At 36.3% G+C, this 18,442-nt stretch overlaps 1 long non-coding RNA gene across 2 annotated transcripts; it reads left to right on the top strand.

Annotated features, from left to right (window-relative positions):
* The first annotated feature begins 4,218 nt into the window (after positions 1-4,218).
* On the top strand, positions 4,219-17,520 carry LOC126820851 (uncharacterized). Of its 2 annotated transcripts, none has more exons than XR_007680169.2 (6): positions 4,219-4,289; positions 11,584-11,637; positions 12,226-12,307; positions 13,454-13,501; positions 14,205-14,393; positions 15,133-17,520. It is a non-coding gene; the product is annotated as an uncharacterized LOC126820851 (long non-coding RNA). The 2 variants fall into 2 exon arrangements; XR_008788038.1 differs by having other exon boundaries at positions 4,234-4,289; positions 11,587-11,637.
* The last annotated feature ends 922 nt before the right edge of the window (positions 17,521-18,442 follow it).

Genomic DNA, 18,442 nt, shown 5'->3' with positions numbered 1-18,442 from the left:
AACTGAGTATCCATACCTACTTAGAGGTCATATGTCTCAAGTTACTTACCGCCGTCTAGATCAACTACCTGTAAGCAATACTACTCAAGTAAGCTATCCCACTAAACTTATAATGTATATACCTAGCATTTGGCAATGCCCCTTGAGATTAAGACCACTGAAATAAAAAAGACAATTTTCACATCTATTTAATCATATACATTCTGATTATTTAAATTTCATAGACATTTCTAAACGCCCACATTTTCATGTGGACGTATTATGCCGTCGCCCCTGTCCATCTGTCCACAATTTGCTTGTGGACACTCATCAGGTCACAATTTTTATCCGATTTCAACCAAACTTGAAATATAGGTTTATCTCCCCAAGGTCTCGGTTCCTGTCGATATTGGCATGTATCGGACCATAACTTCATGGATTATGGCCCCTGATTGTACGAAAAATGGCGTTATTAGCTTGTGGACACTCTAGAGGTCACAATTTTCCTCCGATTTTGATGAAACTTGAAATGCATGTTTAAAACTCAAAGATCTTGGTTCCTTTCGATATTCGCGCATATCGGATCGTAACTTCCTGAATTATGGCCCTTGATTTTGGTTTGTGGTCCCTCCATAGGTCACAATTTTTATCCGATTTAAAGAAACCGTTTTATTATATCACCGTTACACCGTAATGAAGGTTGAGTTCGAATTTTGTTAAAATCGGGCCAAAATGGCCGCCTCTCGTACGCAAAAAGTGCATAGCATCTGGTATATCAAGCTTGTGGACCATCTAGAGGTCACAATTTTGACCTGATTTTGATGACAGTTGAAATACGTGTTTATAACCCGAAGATCTTGGTTCCTGTCGATATTCGCGCGTATCGGATCGTAACTTTCTGAATTATGGCCCTTGAATGTACCAAAGAAATCACAATTTTAGCTTGCCGTCCATGTAGAGGTCACAATTTTTATCCGATTTAAAATCGCGTATATCCGAACGTAACTTCCTGGATTAATGCTCCTGATTGTTCGAAAAATCGCATTTTTAGCTTGCGGATTCTCTAGAGGTCACAATTTTTTTCCAATTTTAAAAACCGTTTAAATTTTTCACCATTGCACCATAATGAAGGTTTAATTCGAATTTCGGGAAAATCGAAATGAAACTGACTGACAAAATGGCCACTCTTTGTACGCAAATTGTGTAAAAGTATACAATACGAAGGTTGTGGACCCTCTAGAGGTCACAATTTTTATCATATTCTAATGAAACTTAAAACATATCTTTATATCACAAAGATCTAAGTTCCTTTTGTAGTCGTGGCCGACAACTTGTTAGCTTGATTAACAACCGTACCTTGTCAGATTCGTAGTAAAAGTGAGTTATTCATGTAGTCACGTGATATCGTCAGCGAGCAATCACGTGACATTCACTACACTCCTCCCGATCCAAAAGACTTTGACGTCAGCTTAAAGGAAATATGCTAGATACTGTTTAAAAACTAGATGAATAAACTAAAAATTAAATAAAAAGGGTTAAAATGGAAGGACTTCTATACATTCTAATGCCCCACACAATACCATTGAACAAGACATTTTGGGCGGAATCCCCCCTCCTGCCCGAAAAGAATCCACAGCGCCGGCGAGAAGATGTGTGAGACAATTGGCACAAATGATGGAATATCTACAGCTATTTACAGTTTCACGGAGGTACAGAGAGCTACAAATACTTGTGTGAACCCTCGAACACCCGTAATTGTATCCGATACAGCTATTTCTTCTTTTTATGGTTGTCAACCGACATTTCTGACTAAATAAAACTTGTTCACTACAGCTAGTCTTCACTATCCTAAAATAATCTCAGGTAAAATCTCCTGTCTCAGAAGCAATCTAAAAAGGAATAAAATAATGGTTAAAATATAATGAAGACTGAAACCATACCACCAACAATTATTTAGGAATAAAATCTGTGCAGTTTATAAAAAAAAGTATGTATGTGCATAGATTATAATAAAATATAATCATTATATTTTTGTGGAGCAAATCCATCATCATCATCCTGGTCAACCAGCGGCAGCGATATCCCCTCTCTGATGCCAGCTGGTGTGGGAGACCTCGAACCAGCATCAGTATTGTCCGGGGACAGGTTGCTCAAAGCTCCGAATCCCATGCGAACGTGTTCAAACAAACCAAAGCGGGTTATGAATGCTGTCTTTTTCCTGGAGGATTCATCCAATTCAATCTGATAATATCCCTGAAGCGAATCAAGACAATCCTTAATGATGGGTAACGGAGAATTATTAAGAGCTCTGTAGTCAATACAGTAGCGGCAGCTCCCATCTTTCTTCCTCACCAAAACTGGTGTGGGACTGCTCCAATCCGATTTTGATGGCACAATCACACCAGCTTTAAGCAATTTCTCTACCTCCTGAAAACCCAGGGGTGTTCGTCTCATGCTCTGTTTGGCGGGAGGTTCCTGCTGGGTATCTATATGGTGCTGAACGGTTGAGAGACAATCAAGATCAAAATCAGCGGCAGCAAACACATCAGAATATTCGAACAGCAGGCGGGCTAAATCATTATGATAATTTCCAGGCAAGTGGACTACTGACCGTCTGTACAAGCCCTGAAGGTGATCGGGAAATCTTGGTGGTAACATAGGCTCTGAGAAGATACTGCGGGACCGTATCTGAAATTCCTCGTTAACCTGGCTTATTACTTCTGCAATGGCATTGCCTAAATGAACACCATGTTTAATCAGGACACCAACATTCGAGTCATAAAGAATATTAAAATGTCCAGTGGGACCAGATACCAAAGAGGCAGACATCAAGAAGATTAAATGTTGAGCAATAGGCTTGACCACATGCAAAGCCCCTAAACCAGCACAATCAAGGGTTACCTCGATTATAGTTGATGAATTTGGTGGAATGGAGTAGTTTTTCTTAACATATACCCTACAGACTTTACTAGTATTTCCAGGTGAGTATTTTAGGGTAGCAGATATGACATCATTCCCTATAGACACAGTACAATTGCGCAAGTTAACAACACATCCATACTGCTCTAAGAAATCAATCATAACGATGTCATATACACTCAAATTGGTCGTAGAATGCTTCCCAAGAAGTCTTATCGTCACCCGAGAACATAAGCATTTTAGGAGGATTAGGGCTTCTCCCTCGGTGGCGGCGGTGCTGTTCGTCTTGTTCTATTTCAGAATCAGAATCCGAAGATGACCAGTCGCGAAAAGATCGGTTCTTAGAAAATGGGTCGGATTCCTCACTGGAGCTAGTGGAATGATGTCTGTGTCTGGACCTCCTAGACTCATGGCCTTTGGAAGCTGTTGAGCCTCGTCGAGGTGAGTGACCCCCCCGAGGAATGTCCACTAGGCGGACCTTGATTTAATTTTAAGCTATCCTCTAGTAGAGGCTCCTTTTTTAACATGGACTGATCTCTAAGCCTACCTTGAGAGTTTTTTGATTTGGAGCCGACATCCGTGCTCTTACTGGAACCATATCTACCATCTGACGGGATTGTGTTCAACATATTTTCAATAACAGGATGTGTTATGACGGGATTGGATGCAGACGACAAGGGAGCTGCAGGAGCTTGAACCCTTACATCGCCAACAGCTCCCAAATCCTGCAAGGACGAATGCGATGGTGGATGACACGCAGATCAGTGGCCATCTGTCTTACTACGTCCTGAAATTTAATAAAACTATTTTCAATTTTCCTGTCTATCATTTTTTTCAATTCTTTTGTCCTCCCCCTCCTCCTCAAGAGGATAGAGTATGGTCTTGTCATATGATGGAGGTTCAAAAGTTATGATACCTGTATCCAACCAATCCTGCCAGTAATGGCGTCCCTTTAAATGATGTACGCGCGGGAAATTGAACCAACAAAAAGTTAGCTATTCCGTGACGTGCAGGTGGGTTATATATATATATAGAGAGAGAGAGAATATTGATATGACGAAATCGCCGTAACTATCTTTCAAAACAAGCAAACATAAATTAACTTCTATAGTTAACTTCTATTGAGATTGAAGGAACAATATCTTATTGACAAATTTAAACCCAAATTAAACATTTCAAAATAATTACAATATTATGCTATATATTATATATTATCTACTTCATTATTATTATATTATTGTATATATATATGAATATATGATACAAAAGGCGCGTAAGTATTGGCTCTTTGTAAAGTAAATATAGACTAACTTCCGTTAACTCAGTGAAAGACCACACTTGATCAATTTAACCGATAGTTATGCGAAGGCTGTATCGATATATTGGACTGGGTATGTTTAATTAATCACATTTTAAAGATGTTACACATTAGTTACCAGAAAACGTTTGCAAGGTGAAACTAAAACTAAAGGCTTCCAATCGTAGCTAAATACAAAATATCCCAATGTAGCTATGTATTATGCAATTATAAAATAAGAGTAATGATAGGATTTATTGATCTGTGTCGAAGACTTCTAACCCAAAAGAAAATTTTTAAGTTGACAGGAATTGAATTGAATTGAATTGATTTGAATTGTAATGGAAATTACAGAGAGAACAAATTCGATGACTAGACTTCAGTTTATTATGATGAATGGTCTTTATATACAAATACTGTAATACCGTCGCTGTCCTCTATGTTTATTTCAAGCTGACAATACAGTCCATAGTAACCGACTGTTCAGTCGTTGTCTATCTGGGTTGAAATGTATGGAGCACGGTAAGGAAACAAATTAATAAAAAAGAAATATGTTGCGCTCTAGTTATTAATTGGCGTACCAGTTTCTGGCGCGCTAGTATTTTGTACCAGATAATAAATAGCTATAAGGCCAAAAATCCGACGCTAAACTATTTTCTCTCATTTCCCCGGCTAAAAAAAAAAATCGGTCTTGGTGTGGTTTTCTGCAGACACAGGAATTTTCGGTATTGTAACTGTCCAAACCAGTTTCATTTGAAATTATATCTGGAATGTGTTTAACCAGTTCTATCAATGTACTATTGGTCCGTAAATGACTTTACGTTAAACTAAACACCATAACTTTCTGAATATTTTATTTTTGTATGGTTTGCTTGAAAATTTGAGCTAAATACAAAGACAGAAAGAATAGGAAACCCCACAAAATGTTATGCAATGGGCTCCATCAATGTTAAATTCAACACTGGTTAGGTTGATTGATTTTGATGAAACTTTAAAGAACCCCTATTTAATTCACTGTTTGCTTGGGGCAGGTATTAATTTACAAATATTTATAATAATAGTGTCTATTCAACGCCTAAGTTTGAACATTAACATATTCAATTATCCTCCCGTGGGGCGATCATTAACTTTACATTACCGCAGTGGGATTTTTCCTGCCAACCCTGTGAAAGTGATACACGACTGAGATCTCGATTAAATTCTATTTGTAGTCTGCCCCGACCCTATGGACTTGCTTCCTCTGTTGTCTCAATCTATATCAATTTCTGTACCCTCCCCTCCCCATTACATAGCAAATTTTGTTGACGACCCCCGTGTAGTGGGAACCTAGCATTAAGACGGTTGTATTAACACATTTTATCACCCAATAATACATTCTACAGTAGATATCGCTTGTGTGATATATTTCACAATCTACTGCGACATCTCCTTAGGAGATATCGCTTTACATGAATTTGATTGGTCAGTTGAAAAGGAACTACTTTTTTTTATTTTCAAAGAACAGTTCATTTCTTATTAAAAGTAACTTTTTTTTTTATTAAAAATGAACTTTTGTTATTTGATTGACCTTGATGGAAACACTGGGTCAATATAAAGGACTTTGCAATGGTTGAATTGCTGTCAAAAAATGGTGTATCACTACGCCGTAATGTTCAGTAAAAGTGAAATCTACAGCAAAGAATTATATTTATCTATGTGTGCATGTAAGAAGGGATTGGGTGATAAATAAAATCTCCTACTCGTCTTTTTTGATATCAAAAAATATCAACACACGTTGATAAAGTAAAAAAAAAAAACTCGACAGAGCCTCGTTTTTTTGTTACTTTATCAACTTGTGTTGATATTTTTTGATATCAAAAAAGACTGGTAGGAGATTCTCTATATATTTCTATCGTAAAAATAATAAAATGATCAAACAAGCATGTAATGCCATTTCACGCTGTCACATGTGTAAAAATAAAATAGATATTTGTGTAACTTCCTTGTTGAATAAGTATGTCAATAGCAATATATAATTGCATGTGTGAAATTGCATGCGTATGTATAACATCAACGATAAATAAATTCATTATTTATACATTTGGATCATGACGTGACTTTTAATTTTTTTAATAACCAGAAGCCTTTTATGAATGGTGTTTCACCGGTGCCCTGTTACTAGGATAATTCTAGAAATATCAGATAAATTTATATATAAAATGGTCGCGTAATGAATTGGGCGGGGGGGGGGGGGGCAGATCCTACACAAACACGTTATCCTGCCTTCCCTTATTAATTTTTTTAATAACCAGAAGACTTTTATGAATGGTGTTTCACCGGTGCCCTGTTACTAGGATAATTCTAGAAATATCAGATAAATTTATATATAAAATGGTCGCGTAATGAATTGGACGGGGATGGGGGGGGGGCAGATCCTACACAAACACGTTATCCTGCCTTCCCAGCCCATGAATACAGCAACTTTAAAGTGGTCTAACTTTAGTGGCTGACTCGAATTCAAATCAACCAATCAATCCTTTAAAGTCCACCTATATGGTACCGTTGGGAGAAAAGTTTGAAAATATGTATAGTTTAATGGTAGATTAAACAAATTAAAATACAGACACTGTTCCGCACGTGCTTTTAAATGAAATACGTCACGGGAGTCCAATATTTCATCTAGTATAGATTATGTACGATTGGCAAGTTGCCCGATGATCTCACATCTGTATTTTAAAACCGTCGCAAACGCGCTTTCCTGCTATTCCAGCAACTACAGTGTGTTCCAAAATAGCCTACCTTAGGTGACTTACATGAATCCCAAATCCCAAACAATCAATCAATCGTCACAGGGTATGGGGCCTCGCAAACCCCGAGAAAATTTTGAAAATTTAATTGTCGCAAATGCGTGTTTCTGCTATTCAATCCAATCAGACTGAAGCTGCATTCACAAATAATAATCTATGCCCGGAAAATGTCACACAAAGTAGAGTGGCTCCAATCAAAATGCTTTAATCCATAGTGAATTCATTACAAATGCGTGGTATTCAGTTAAAAGAAAAGTAAAATCAGTTTTTTATCTGATTTTAGGCACTTTAATTTGCCAACTAGATGAAATAATTTTTGTCTTCACTTTACCCGTCTGCCCGAAAAGTCAGATTGCCCGAAAGTTAAGGGGCAGCTGCCCCCCCCCCCCGCCCGCCACATCCCCTATGAAAAGACATCCCGTTGACCCCTACTTAATACACGGTCTCTTCACGGTGTTCTTATGGAATGACTCTTAAATGTTAACTACCCAGTTTATATCCACATTGTAACATAGATTAAACCAATGACGTCTATACTAACTAGACCGCGCGCTCCCACTGAATGTTGACTTCCGGCAGTGGGTGAAAGTAAGTAGGTCAACTGGTTTCTAATGTCAACACATGGGAACGCTCTCGATAATAAGACCTAATTAGACTTGGTTTAAATTCGCAATAGGAAATTTTAATCAAGAATGAATATGTACGGTTCTTGAATCTTTATTTAACAAATGATACAATTGTAGATGCTAAATATGGATTAATAATAAAGTAATGAAAGACCGAAATGGGCAACCTTTCACGTCTGAATACTGAAGTAAAATCTTGAAATGTAAAAAAAATGTCATTATTAATAATAATTTTCTAATAATAATAATTTTATTTATTCAGTATGCATATCATACGATGTATAAATACAGATAACACTTGATCATATATGCAGAATGATTGTTCAAGCAATTATAAAGAATTTAATGAATAATGAAAAGATGGGTAATTTTAACATAAGCCTAATAATAAATTAATTTTTGGATATAAATATGAAAGTGATTTTTCAAGCAATTAAAAATAATTTAGTTTATGATTTCGGGACTTATAATTTTAACATAATAAATTATTTAATTTTTGGATAAAAATATATAACTATGAGTGATTTTTCAAGCAATTAAAAAGAAGTTAGTGTATAATATATGGACGGATAGTTTTAACATAATAAACATTTGGATATAAAAATAAGAGTGATTGTTCACCTAATTAAATAGAATTTAGTGTTTAAGGACGAATAATTTTAACATAATAAATTATCTAATTTACGGATAAGGGATTATAGAGAAATTAGTTCATAATAAATAGAAGGATAATGTTAACATAATAAATTATTTAATTTACGGATAAGGGATTATAGAGAAATTAGTTCATAATAAATGGAAGGATAATGTTAACATAATAAATTATTTAATTTACGGATAAGGGATTATATAGAAATTAGTTCATAATAAATGGAAGGATAATGTTAACATAATAAATTATTTAATTTACGGATAAGGGATTATAGAGAAATTAGTTCATAATAAATGGAAGGATAATGTTAACATAATAAATTATCTAATTTTTGGATAACATAATAAATTATCTAATTTTTGGATAACATAAATATGAGTTATTTTTCAAGTAATTATAATGAATTTAGTGCATTATATATGGACGGATAATTTTGGTATCACCCGAAATGTTATGAAGCGGGGAATTTTATACATCTATATTATACAAAATACATAAAAATGTAGAACGATGAAATGAAATAAAATGAAATGGGGTTTAACGTGCTACTGTTCTGCTCCTAAACTGGCCTAATGAAGACGGGCATACACCATGCTATGAAGGTAATTTTGCCCTAACAGCGTTGCTACGGCCTACTCTTACATCGAATTCCAACTGCCAAGGGATCTTTTACGTGCACGTCAATGTGTTCACGGGACCTCGGTTTTTCGTCCCATCCGAACGACTAGACAGCTGTCCTTGTCAGGCCCTCCGTCCTGCAGAACTGACAAGGGAAACCACGTCGGAAAATCTAGATGAACTTTCTCGGCCAATGCAGGGATCGAACACCCGACCTCCAGGCTAGCGAGCCAGCGTCTTACCCACCGTTACAGTTTAATAATTGTCTGATATACATAGCTTTATTTATATAACAGTACCTTGATATATTTTGTCTTTATTTTTGTCTTATTTTCATTTCTAGTACTATTATTACCACATCCTCACTAATGAGAGACAGAGAGATTGGGGGGGGGGGGTAACGTCCACTCGACACAAACTAGGTCATTTTTGGACTTACACATGGTTCAATTTCTTTTCAATAATTCACTTGCGCATGGTGTCTTTAGCAGTGGGAGGAAACCAGAGGATCCGGAGAAAACCCACAAGGTTGGATCCTCACTAATGACAATGATAAAAGCAAATGAAATGAAAAGGGGTTTTTAACGTCCTACGTCCTACTCTTCTGCTCGATGGGCTTATGAAGACGGGTATACGCCTTACAGTGTGCTATGAGGGAAATTTTGCCCTGACAGCGGCTACGGCCTATACCCTTATATGGATCTTTTACGTGCACACCAATGTGTACACGGGACCTCGGTTTTTCATCCCATCCAAATGACTAGATAGCTGTCCTTGGCCGGCCCTCCGTCCTGCAATCCTGACTAAAAGCAATTTAGGCAAAATAATCATAAGTTATAATCGTCCACAGAGGCTTACCTGTACGTTCAGACACTCGGATATCGAATTCCATCAGTCAGCGGTTCTATTATCTGCACACCAATGTGTACATGAGACCTCTATTTTTTGTCCCATCCGATCGATTAGACAGGCTATCTACCCAACACCACTGATAAGGGGGAACCATACATAGGGTGGCCCATGCACCTACAGAAATACTGTCAACCGCTGATAGTTCGAGACTACCACTGAAGCGTGCACATTCGCCGTGTCGAGGCCAACTTTCTGACAGTATGATACTATAAATAGCCATGGCACGTGCAATTCTCTACAAATCTATCAACTATTACAGCCGTAAAAAAAATTATTGTTGACGATTTTGAATAGCAGTAAAATTAAGCTTCTTGGTTATTACAGCAGATTTAGAAATTACGTTCGTTTCATTTTTTAAATCGCTTTATCATTAACTGTACCGTTCAGAGCAGCATCTTTTGGTTTAGTACAAATAATATCTCTGAAGCACTCGGGTTAGACAGGAACATGATACTAGCAGTAGTTTCATTTTACTTTTACAAGCTTCTTAAAACAATTGTTGAGCTAGCTAACGTGCTCATTTCTAAATTCAATTTCTTGGTCTAGCTTTCTGTTATGTTTCGTAAAAAAGTAGTCTTGATTATCCCGACCTGTCAATCAGCCCTTGAATGGTCGATAGACTGGTTAAGCGAGACTAATTTCAAAACAAGGGCACGTAACCTATTTTTTACTCAAGAGTGTCTGGATGTTATGGACGACACATGGAACCAGTTTTCAGTCTATTATTTAATGATTATATGTTGATGCTAATCAACATATACGATCAACAGATATCAAAAAATTGTTTCTAACATTTAATGAAGTATTAGGATGGGTAAATTCTGTCCAATGTTTAATAAATATTGAGAGGTTTTGGGGGTTTTTTTTAGAAATATTTTAAGTGAATCAATTTGGTTTAAAAGCAAAAGAATGAAAAATGTGTATATAATCCTTATATCACAACTTTTTTTCTTTCGAAATACTTTTAATGCTAATGCAACTATTGGGTTTAAGCCCTTTATATAAAAAAAAAATACTGATTTTAAAAATGCAGTCTTTGTGTGTTTAAAAACTTCATATATTTAAGATGGTTGTCTCAAAATTTCCAGTAGCTTTCTCAAGTATAACTTTTTTTTTTTAAAAATGGGCGTGGCACTTTCATAATTATATTTTAAAAATAAAAATATGAACACTAAAATTTCCAATTAAGCCATTTTTATGAACCGTAGAATGCACTATTTTAGAGCGTAAGCTTTAAAGCATTGGAATTCTTATTTTGTTGTTGTAAATAACTGGTTTATTTTTTTTAGGCTACAGGCTACTGAAATTACTTACTATGATTACTATTAGTATTACACAGAGCTGAATCGAGTCTATATTTTACTATGAAAAATATGTCTAACTCTTTATTATTCTAGTAAAACTATAGAAATATAAAGCCGCGGTATGAATCAAATAAATTGATAAACTGGGCTTGTTGACAAGGCCCTGAAGTTCACCATTCGCACGCCTTTTGTTTACATTGGTTTTCGCTGATTCTGTTCTACGCTTTGACGTTACAACCACCACCGGATGTCAGACGCCGTTCTCCACCAATTTAGCGTCTGCGCGCGGTCTAGTTAGTATAGATGTCATTGGATTAAACAGACCGAAATTGCAAATGTGCCTCTAGTCCAGATGTTTGCGATATTGTGCCTCAGGTTTAGAATTTGTGCTTTTAGTCTGGACTAATGTCGTGCCAGTTTCCTGGAATATTCTATCTTTGATATTTGTTTTTTTTTTTTTTTGTTTTTTTTTTGTTTACTGAATCAAAAGAAGATAAAGACAACTCTAGTGAAGTCGAGGGGGATGACTTCTGCGACTGCAGGTGTGAGTAGTCATATTTTAATACACGAGATAATTGGAAATTTCATCGCCTATAGGGCGATTCACGATCCTGTCTGGATTCCTTGACGTATGTACACTGCTTCCAAAGAGCTAACTACTCCTTTAATAATAACTTTCGAAAATATTTGGGCCCCGACGTAGATACACATGAGGTACCAAGTCCTGAAGATTTTTTTTTTAAAAAAAAGGCTATTGACACCCGCTTACTAGCTCTCTCTGCATGGTTTTCTTATTTAATGTTAAAGGAGTTAAGTGGTGAACATTTATCCGAAAAATGCAGAAGATGATCAGCGACGGTTATCGATTTTAATGATTTCTTGACCAAAATGTTTTTTTATGGGCTGACCTTCGTCCTTGTAGTATGGACTATTGTACCTCCAGACTGGACGCCCGTACCCATCGTCTTGAATACTGTGCTTCTTGTTCGGACTAGCATGCCTCTGATCTGGACTGTTGTGCCTCATGTCTGGAAAATTGTGCCTCTAGTTTGGACTATTGCACATATCATGTATCTAGTCTGGAATTTTGTATCTTTAATATTATCCCTTTTCTTTTTGTTATTTCTAAAAGATCGAGCTTTTTTGTATTGAATCAGAAGAAAATAAAGACCAATATAATGAAATCGAGGAGGATGACTTCTCCGATTCTAGGTGTAAGTAGACGTTATCATGGTTTAATACGCTATCATATTTTAATACGCGCACATAGTGGGAAGGTCTCCGTGTGGTCCAAAATATAGGATTCCTTTGATACACTACAACTTGTGGTTATTTTATCACAACTTTAAATTCCCCCTATTCGTTATATTGTCTTACTAATTAAATGGTTTCAGTTCTATCGATACATTTATTCCTGTATTCTATTCAACTCTATTCAGGCCTATGCATGTATTTATTTTTGTATTATATTCTATTTAAGATATAGGTATAAGAGGCCCATTTAATTATCTAAAATCTAAGCTTTTGCCCACTTAGTTGTTTTATTAGTTTTTCGGGAATCGTTATTTATTTTGTCTTGTTATCGGGAGGTTGCATTTCTGTATCCGGTGAATGCAGCTGCAACATCCTGATCGATTGGTTGATTGGAATTAAGGTCGGCAAAGGGTGGGATTTCAGTTGTAAAACCACCATATAGATAAAACTGGAATAACAGGAAATGCGTTTGCGGTCGTCCACCGTCGTGCAATGAAATGGCGATTAACGTCCTAGTGTTCTACCATACAATATGCTGTGAGAGACATTTGCCCGGACAGCAGCGCAACGGCCTACTCTTATATCGAATTCCAACTGACAATTAAGGGATGTTTTACGTACACTCCAATTCGTACACATGTCTCTTGCCAGGCCCTCTGTCCTGCACCAATGAAAAGGGGGAACCACGCCGGAAATCTCGATGAACTTTCTTGGACAACTCAGGGATCGACGCTGGTTTGTGAGCCAGCGTCTTACTCTCTGAGCCACCGTGGCTCCATCCACCGTAATCCAATCTCGGCAAAAGTTGGGCATTCGAGATGAATCGTGGATCAGCGTACTGTTGTGTGTTACTGTCGTGTGGCCACAGAAGACCTCAGATTGTCACGACAACATGACGCTAAACTCACGACAGTGAACGGTTCAACACCGTTTATTGTGGTCTCTCCACGGATCCCTACAGTCGACACTGGTTTGCCACTGGGCCAAATACCAGGAAGGCATGACTGGGGCTTAAAGTACATAGATGGTTTTGTCTATGTCTATTATAACAATTATAAATCGCGTGTATATTATTAATCGGTCGATGTGTTTCTGCTTCATTTCAGGCTGTCGTATCTTTCTGTTGACTTCGTGTCTCATCCCGATTTTTACAGGTGAGTTTCTTCAAACGAAAACATATTTCCTGGAATTATCAGTATGCAATTGGCGCAGTTAATCGTGGGCACCACCATAAATAACATTATCCACGATTTTGCGATAAGAAAAATTTACATACAAGGCATTCTTCATATTGGTAGATAAAAAAAAATTATTTTAGGCAGCCTCAAATGCTGTATAATGCATTAATTTAACATTTATGCACATGCCAAGCCCATAATCGACTCTATAGTTCATCGGGTGGTTTTGATTTTCAATGGATTTAAACACGATTGCCAGTTAATAATTTGATTAAAAATTGGATAAACGAGACTTTGTTTATTATCGTAACAACGGTAACAATGGCAATCGAGACTACACCATAACTCCTCTCAGAATGAAGTAATTTGACTGAAATTTTCAACATATTCCCCCATTATTATCCATTTTATAATTATCATAGCGAAAATTGTCAGATCTTTATCTAAATCTTACATAATGCAACTCTAACCTTCGCTTTTATTTTGAATTTCATATATGTATGGGGACCTCATAAACTATCTCTCTTTGAATAAATCCCCATTTAACATTAAAATTGTAGATTACTCCAACAAAGGTGGCGTTCACCCCCCCCCCCCCCCGTTCATTAATTGATCGCGTAAAGCTACAGTCGACAAAGAAATTGATAATTATTTATTTGCCTCCATTTATTTCTTCTAGGTTTCATGCTGTTGTCAATTTGTCCGACAGGGAGTAAAGGCCCTATTGTTCCGGTCGTAGTTGGTGTGATCTATCTTATCTTCTTCTATCCGCGCATTATTCGACAGTATTATAAGAGGGATACATGCTACCGAGAATATATTCTAACTGTTCTTCTCATACTTACTGTAGTTGGAATATACAGTGCTGGTGAGTTCTGAAATGCAAACTTGACTTCTGTAAATAGTCCACTAGGACCATTATATAATGAATGGTCTTCATGCAATAAAATCAATGAGAGGACACAACATTGTTATTCAGTTGATTCTAAAATGAAGTATGGAAATGAAATTCCAAAGAGATATTTTGTACTTTGCTTTGTACGTTTTTTGAAAACCTGATCGATTGGCCCACACCGATATTCCAAATTGTTAACAGTGTATCCGCCCAGTGTTATACGTCTATTAAGACCAGTTCCAAAATACATCATATGTATATATGAAAATAAGTTTTCCTCGAACATTATCTCCCTCCTTTCACCAATATTTCATGTTTTATTCGATGGCCTGTAACTCCCATTTAAGTGTGTCCGGTTATCCCTTACAAATCATTCAATTGAAATGCCAATTGGCTGTAAAAAAAAAAGTGGATATATGAAATAGTCGGCCATATAATTATTTTAAGCCCATGTGTTCGCTTATTGCCGTCACCCCTGTATGTCTCTTATGAATATTAGGGGACGGAGATAATAAATTCCAGAGTTAAATTATGAAGGGCCCAACTACATGAGTTATGATCAAATCTGTTTGAAATGTATTTGCATTATTCAGACGAAGAGTTCCTTCTCATGTCAGCAAGTTCTGTCAATTACCGTTAGAGTTATGGCCCCTTTTAACTTTGTAGACTCTTGGGTAACGAATGATTTAATCTCATTTATTTGTATTTATAGGCTTCAAGTTGTCTTTGGGAGCCCTTAATGATGATCCACGCTGTTACCTAGGGCTTGTGATTTTTTCTCTATATTTTCTGATACCAGTCGGCGTTAGCCTCGGCTTCCTGGCTATTGTTTGTTTGATGGCACAATTCTAGAAACAAGCTACCTTTTATGTACATTATCACACACAGATTTAGGTACAATTGCTCATCCATTAATTGTGATTCCTCTTTATACATTCCCCAGTGTTAATATTTCATTTATTTATTTGTGTATATAAATGTAGAGTGACATAATGTCATGGGGCGTCAAGTAATACCCCAATAGGTGACCCATTAGAACAATTATTGGCTCTATACAGTCTCAATAAATGAAGTATACCCGACATGTTCAAACCTCCTGCAGCCAAAATGATTTGGCGGGACGTGGGTTTTGCTGGGCGACCATGCCGTGTTCCATGCTCGATACTGGCGGTGGCCTTTACATGTACCCCCCACCCCCAACCAGATTGTAAGTAGGTCTACTGCCAAATTCATTGTGACAACAAATAACGTTTTGATTGAGTGCCTTCATCTCAAGGATATATTAAATTATCACCGTTGCCCGTTGTTACATCACTCCTTTTATTAGAGGTAAAATGTTAAAACTTTTTAAAACTGTAATAGGAAATTTTAATTGAATATATATATAATCTGTTTTTCTTTTTAGATATTTTATATATTCTGTTATATTTGCTACCTCTCCTTTTGTTAAGCGGAGCTATATAGTAAAATGTTTTACTTTTTAAAACTTTTATATGAAATTTTAATTGAATATATAAAATCTGTTTTTCTTTTTTAAATATTTACTGTTCTGTTATATTTGTTTTTATTTGTGTATATAAAATTATTTTGTGATTATATTTAGTTACAAGTGAATATCTGGTGGTATTAACTAGCACAGCGTCATGATGTTCAGTCAGTATGGGACTTGCTCAATAACCACAATGTCCCTTTTCCGTTAGTAAATATTTATGTACATAAAATAATGTTGTGTTTTTTAATTACATTTAATATTATTATTTGTTTTTATTTATGTATATTTTGTGTTTTTATTTATGTATATTTTGTGTTTATATTTATGTAAATTTTGTGATTATATCTGGAAATGTGGATGTATTCTGCACTGACACCGCTTGTTAATTATTTACATACTTGAAAATAATTTTATATTATGTTTTTAATTACATTTAATTTTGTCATATTTGTTTATATTTATGTATATTTTGTGATTATATTTAGAAATGTGAATGTGTTTTGAGTGTAAACTGTTTGTTGAAATAAAATGCAATGAAGGGTTTAACGTTCTACCCCGACTGGGCTAATAAAGATGAGGCGAATTTGGGCCTCGGACGACGCCGGATATCCTGCTATTGTTGAATGGACGAGCGATGACGTTACCAGGGTGATAATGTCTGAATTTCAATCTTGTCCCATATTATCAAAAGAAACTTTTAAAAATAATTGCATTGAAAATGTATTTGCTCGGTATCACTAACGCTAATTAATTTGAAGTAATGTGCGATTAGGTTTGGTTTATAGCACACACAATAAGTAATTTGAAGGTTTGAAAATACCTAACCTATTTGTTGTTTTGAAACCTGTAACCGCGTTGCGGTTGATGAAACTAAAACAACAGATAAACCCACTGTTGTACAAACATCACGTTGTGGTCGGCAAATAAATAAACCGACTCGTTTTCAATAACTTTATTTCATGTACATGTCCCTTTAACTTAGTCACTTTAATTGTAGTTATAGTGTGTACATGAGTCATCGGTCTTTTATCCAATCAGCGACCGCGCTAGCGATCAGCTGACTAAAACGGATGTCTTGGAAAAAAACTTCTAGAATGCACGTGTGTGAGAAAATTCCCTGCGCGAGGCAACTTTATTTCACCATCGGGAAATAAAATAAAACTGATTTTAATTCGGCATCATATGGTAAGATTTAGCCTAATATTATAACGGATCTATGACTCAAAAGTAACGATGTTTTTATGTTTATTATATTGTTCAAAATGTCATTCGCATTTGCCTAGTACGGCACTACACTAGTTTAAGTTTAAAGTGACCGTGCCTCGATTTATTTTATTGTCATTTTTTATGGACATAAGTTAATTATTGTCAATCAACCATAAATCATTTTAAATGTTTAATGTTATGGATAGTAGTTTATTATATATTATAGTTGTTATATCGTGCTTCATTTTGTTTTCAGATTGAAAAGCACGCAAGTGACGTACCATATAACGTAACTTTCGTCTACCTACTTCGCTCCACTTTGTATGTACGCTTGTATGCAGTACAACCATTTGTTGACTATAAATTATTGTATTGATGGTAATTAAAAGGACTCATTGAACTTGATAATATTGTTGTATTGAATTCTGTGGATTACATCACGTCAAGGGGACTTTTCATGCAGTATTTGTGGTAAATGGTGGATGTGACGGTAGCAGTTGCAATATTTGAAGCTAAATAAGACTGTTTCTGTGGAGACATTTATTAGTTAAAATAATAATTATGGAATTTTAAGATACACACACGTTTATTCAGATCTACTGTGCAAGAACCCTGCCTTATTCCTGGCAGTAGATTTAAAACCATGCTCCCGGTTTTGACATAGTGACTGTAGACATTTATTATACATTATGCCTGAAATTTACTTTTTCTACCGAATAATGCAACATTAAAGCAAGGCAGGTAAGTATTAAAAGGCCCTGAATAATTTGATTTAGGTAAAATATTAATGGATAAAGCACAAGGCTAAGGTTATGCTGGGGAAAGTTTCAACGAGGGCCGAGGCTTTTCTATCAATGGCGGAGATCAGGTGGCTAAGTGGGTAAGACGCTGGCTCGCTAGCCTGGAGGTCGGGTGTTCGATCCCTGCATTGGCCGAGAAAGTTCATCCAGATTTTCCAGCGTGGTTTCCCCTTGTCAATGATACAGGACAGAGGGCCTGACAAGGAAAGCTGTCTAGTCGTTCGGATGGGACGAAAAACCGAGGTCCCGTTTACACATTGGCGTGCACGTAAAAGATCACTTGGCAGTTGGAATTCGATATAAGAGTAGGCGGTAGTGCCGCTGTCCGGGCAAAATTTCCCTCATAGCACACTGTATGGCGTATGCCCGTCTTCATTAGCCCAATTTAGGAATTGAAATGAAAAGAAATGGGGTTTAGCGTCCCACTGTTCTGACCAGTTTAGGAGCAGATCAGTAGGACGTTAAACCCCATTTCATTTCATTTCATTTCTATCAATGGTTTCTTTCTGACGGGGAATTTATCC

The sequence above is a fragment of the Patella vulgata genome, chromosome 5 (assembly GCF_932274485.2).
Source record: "Patella vulgata chromosome 5, xgPatVulg1.2, whole genome shotgun sequence".
In the NCBI taxonomy this organism is placed as follows: domain Eukaryota; kingdom Metazoa; phylum Mollusca; class Gastropoda; family Patellidae; genus Patella; species Patella vulgata.
Note: the sequence above shows the minus strand (reverse complement) of the source record. Positions and strands in the feature narration are given on the sequence as shown.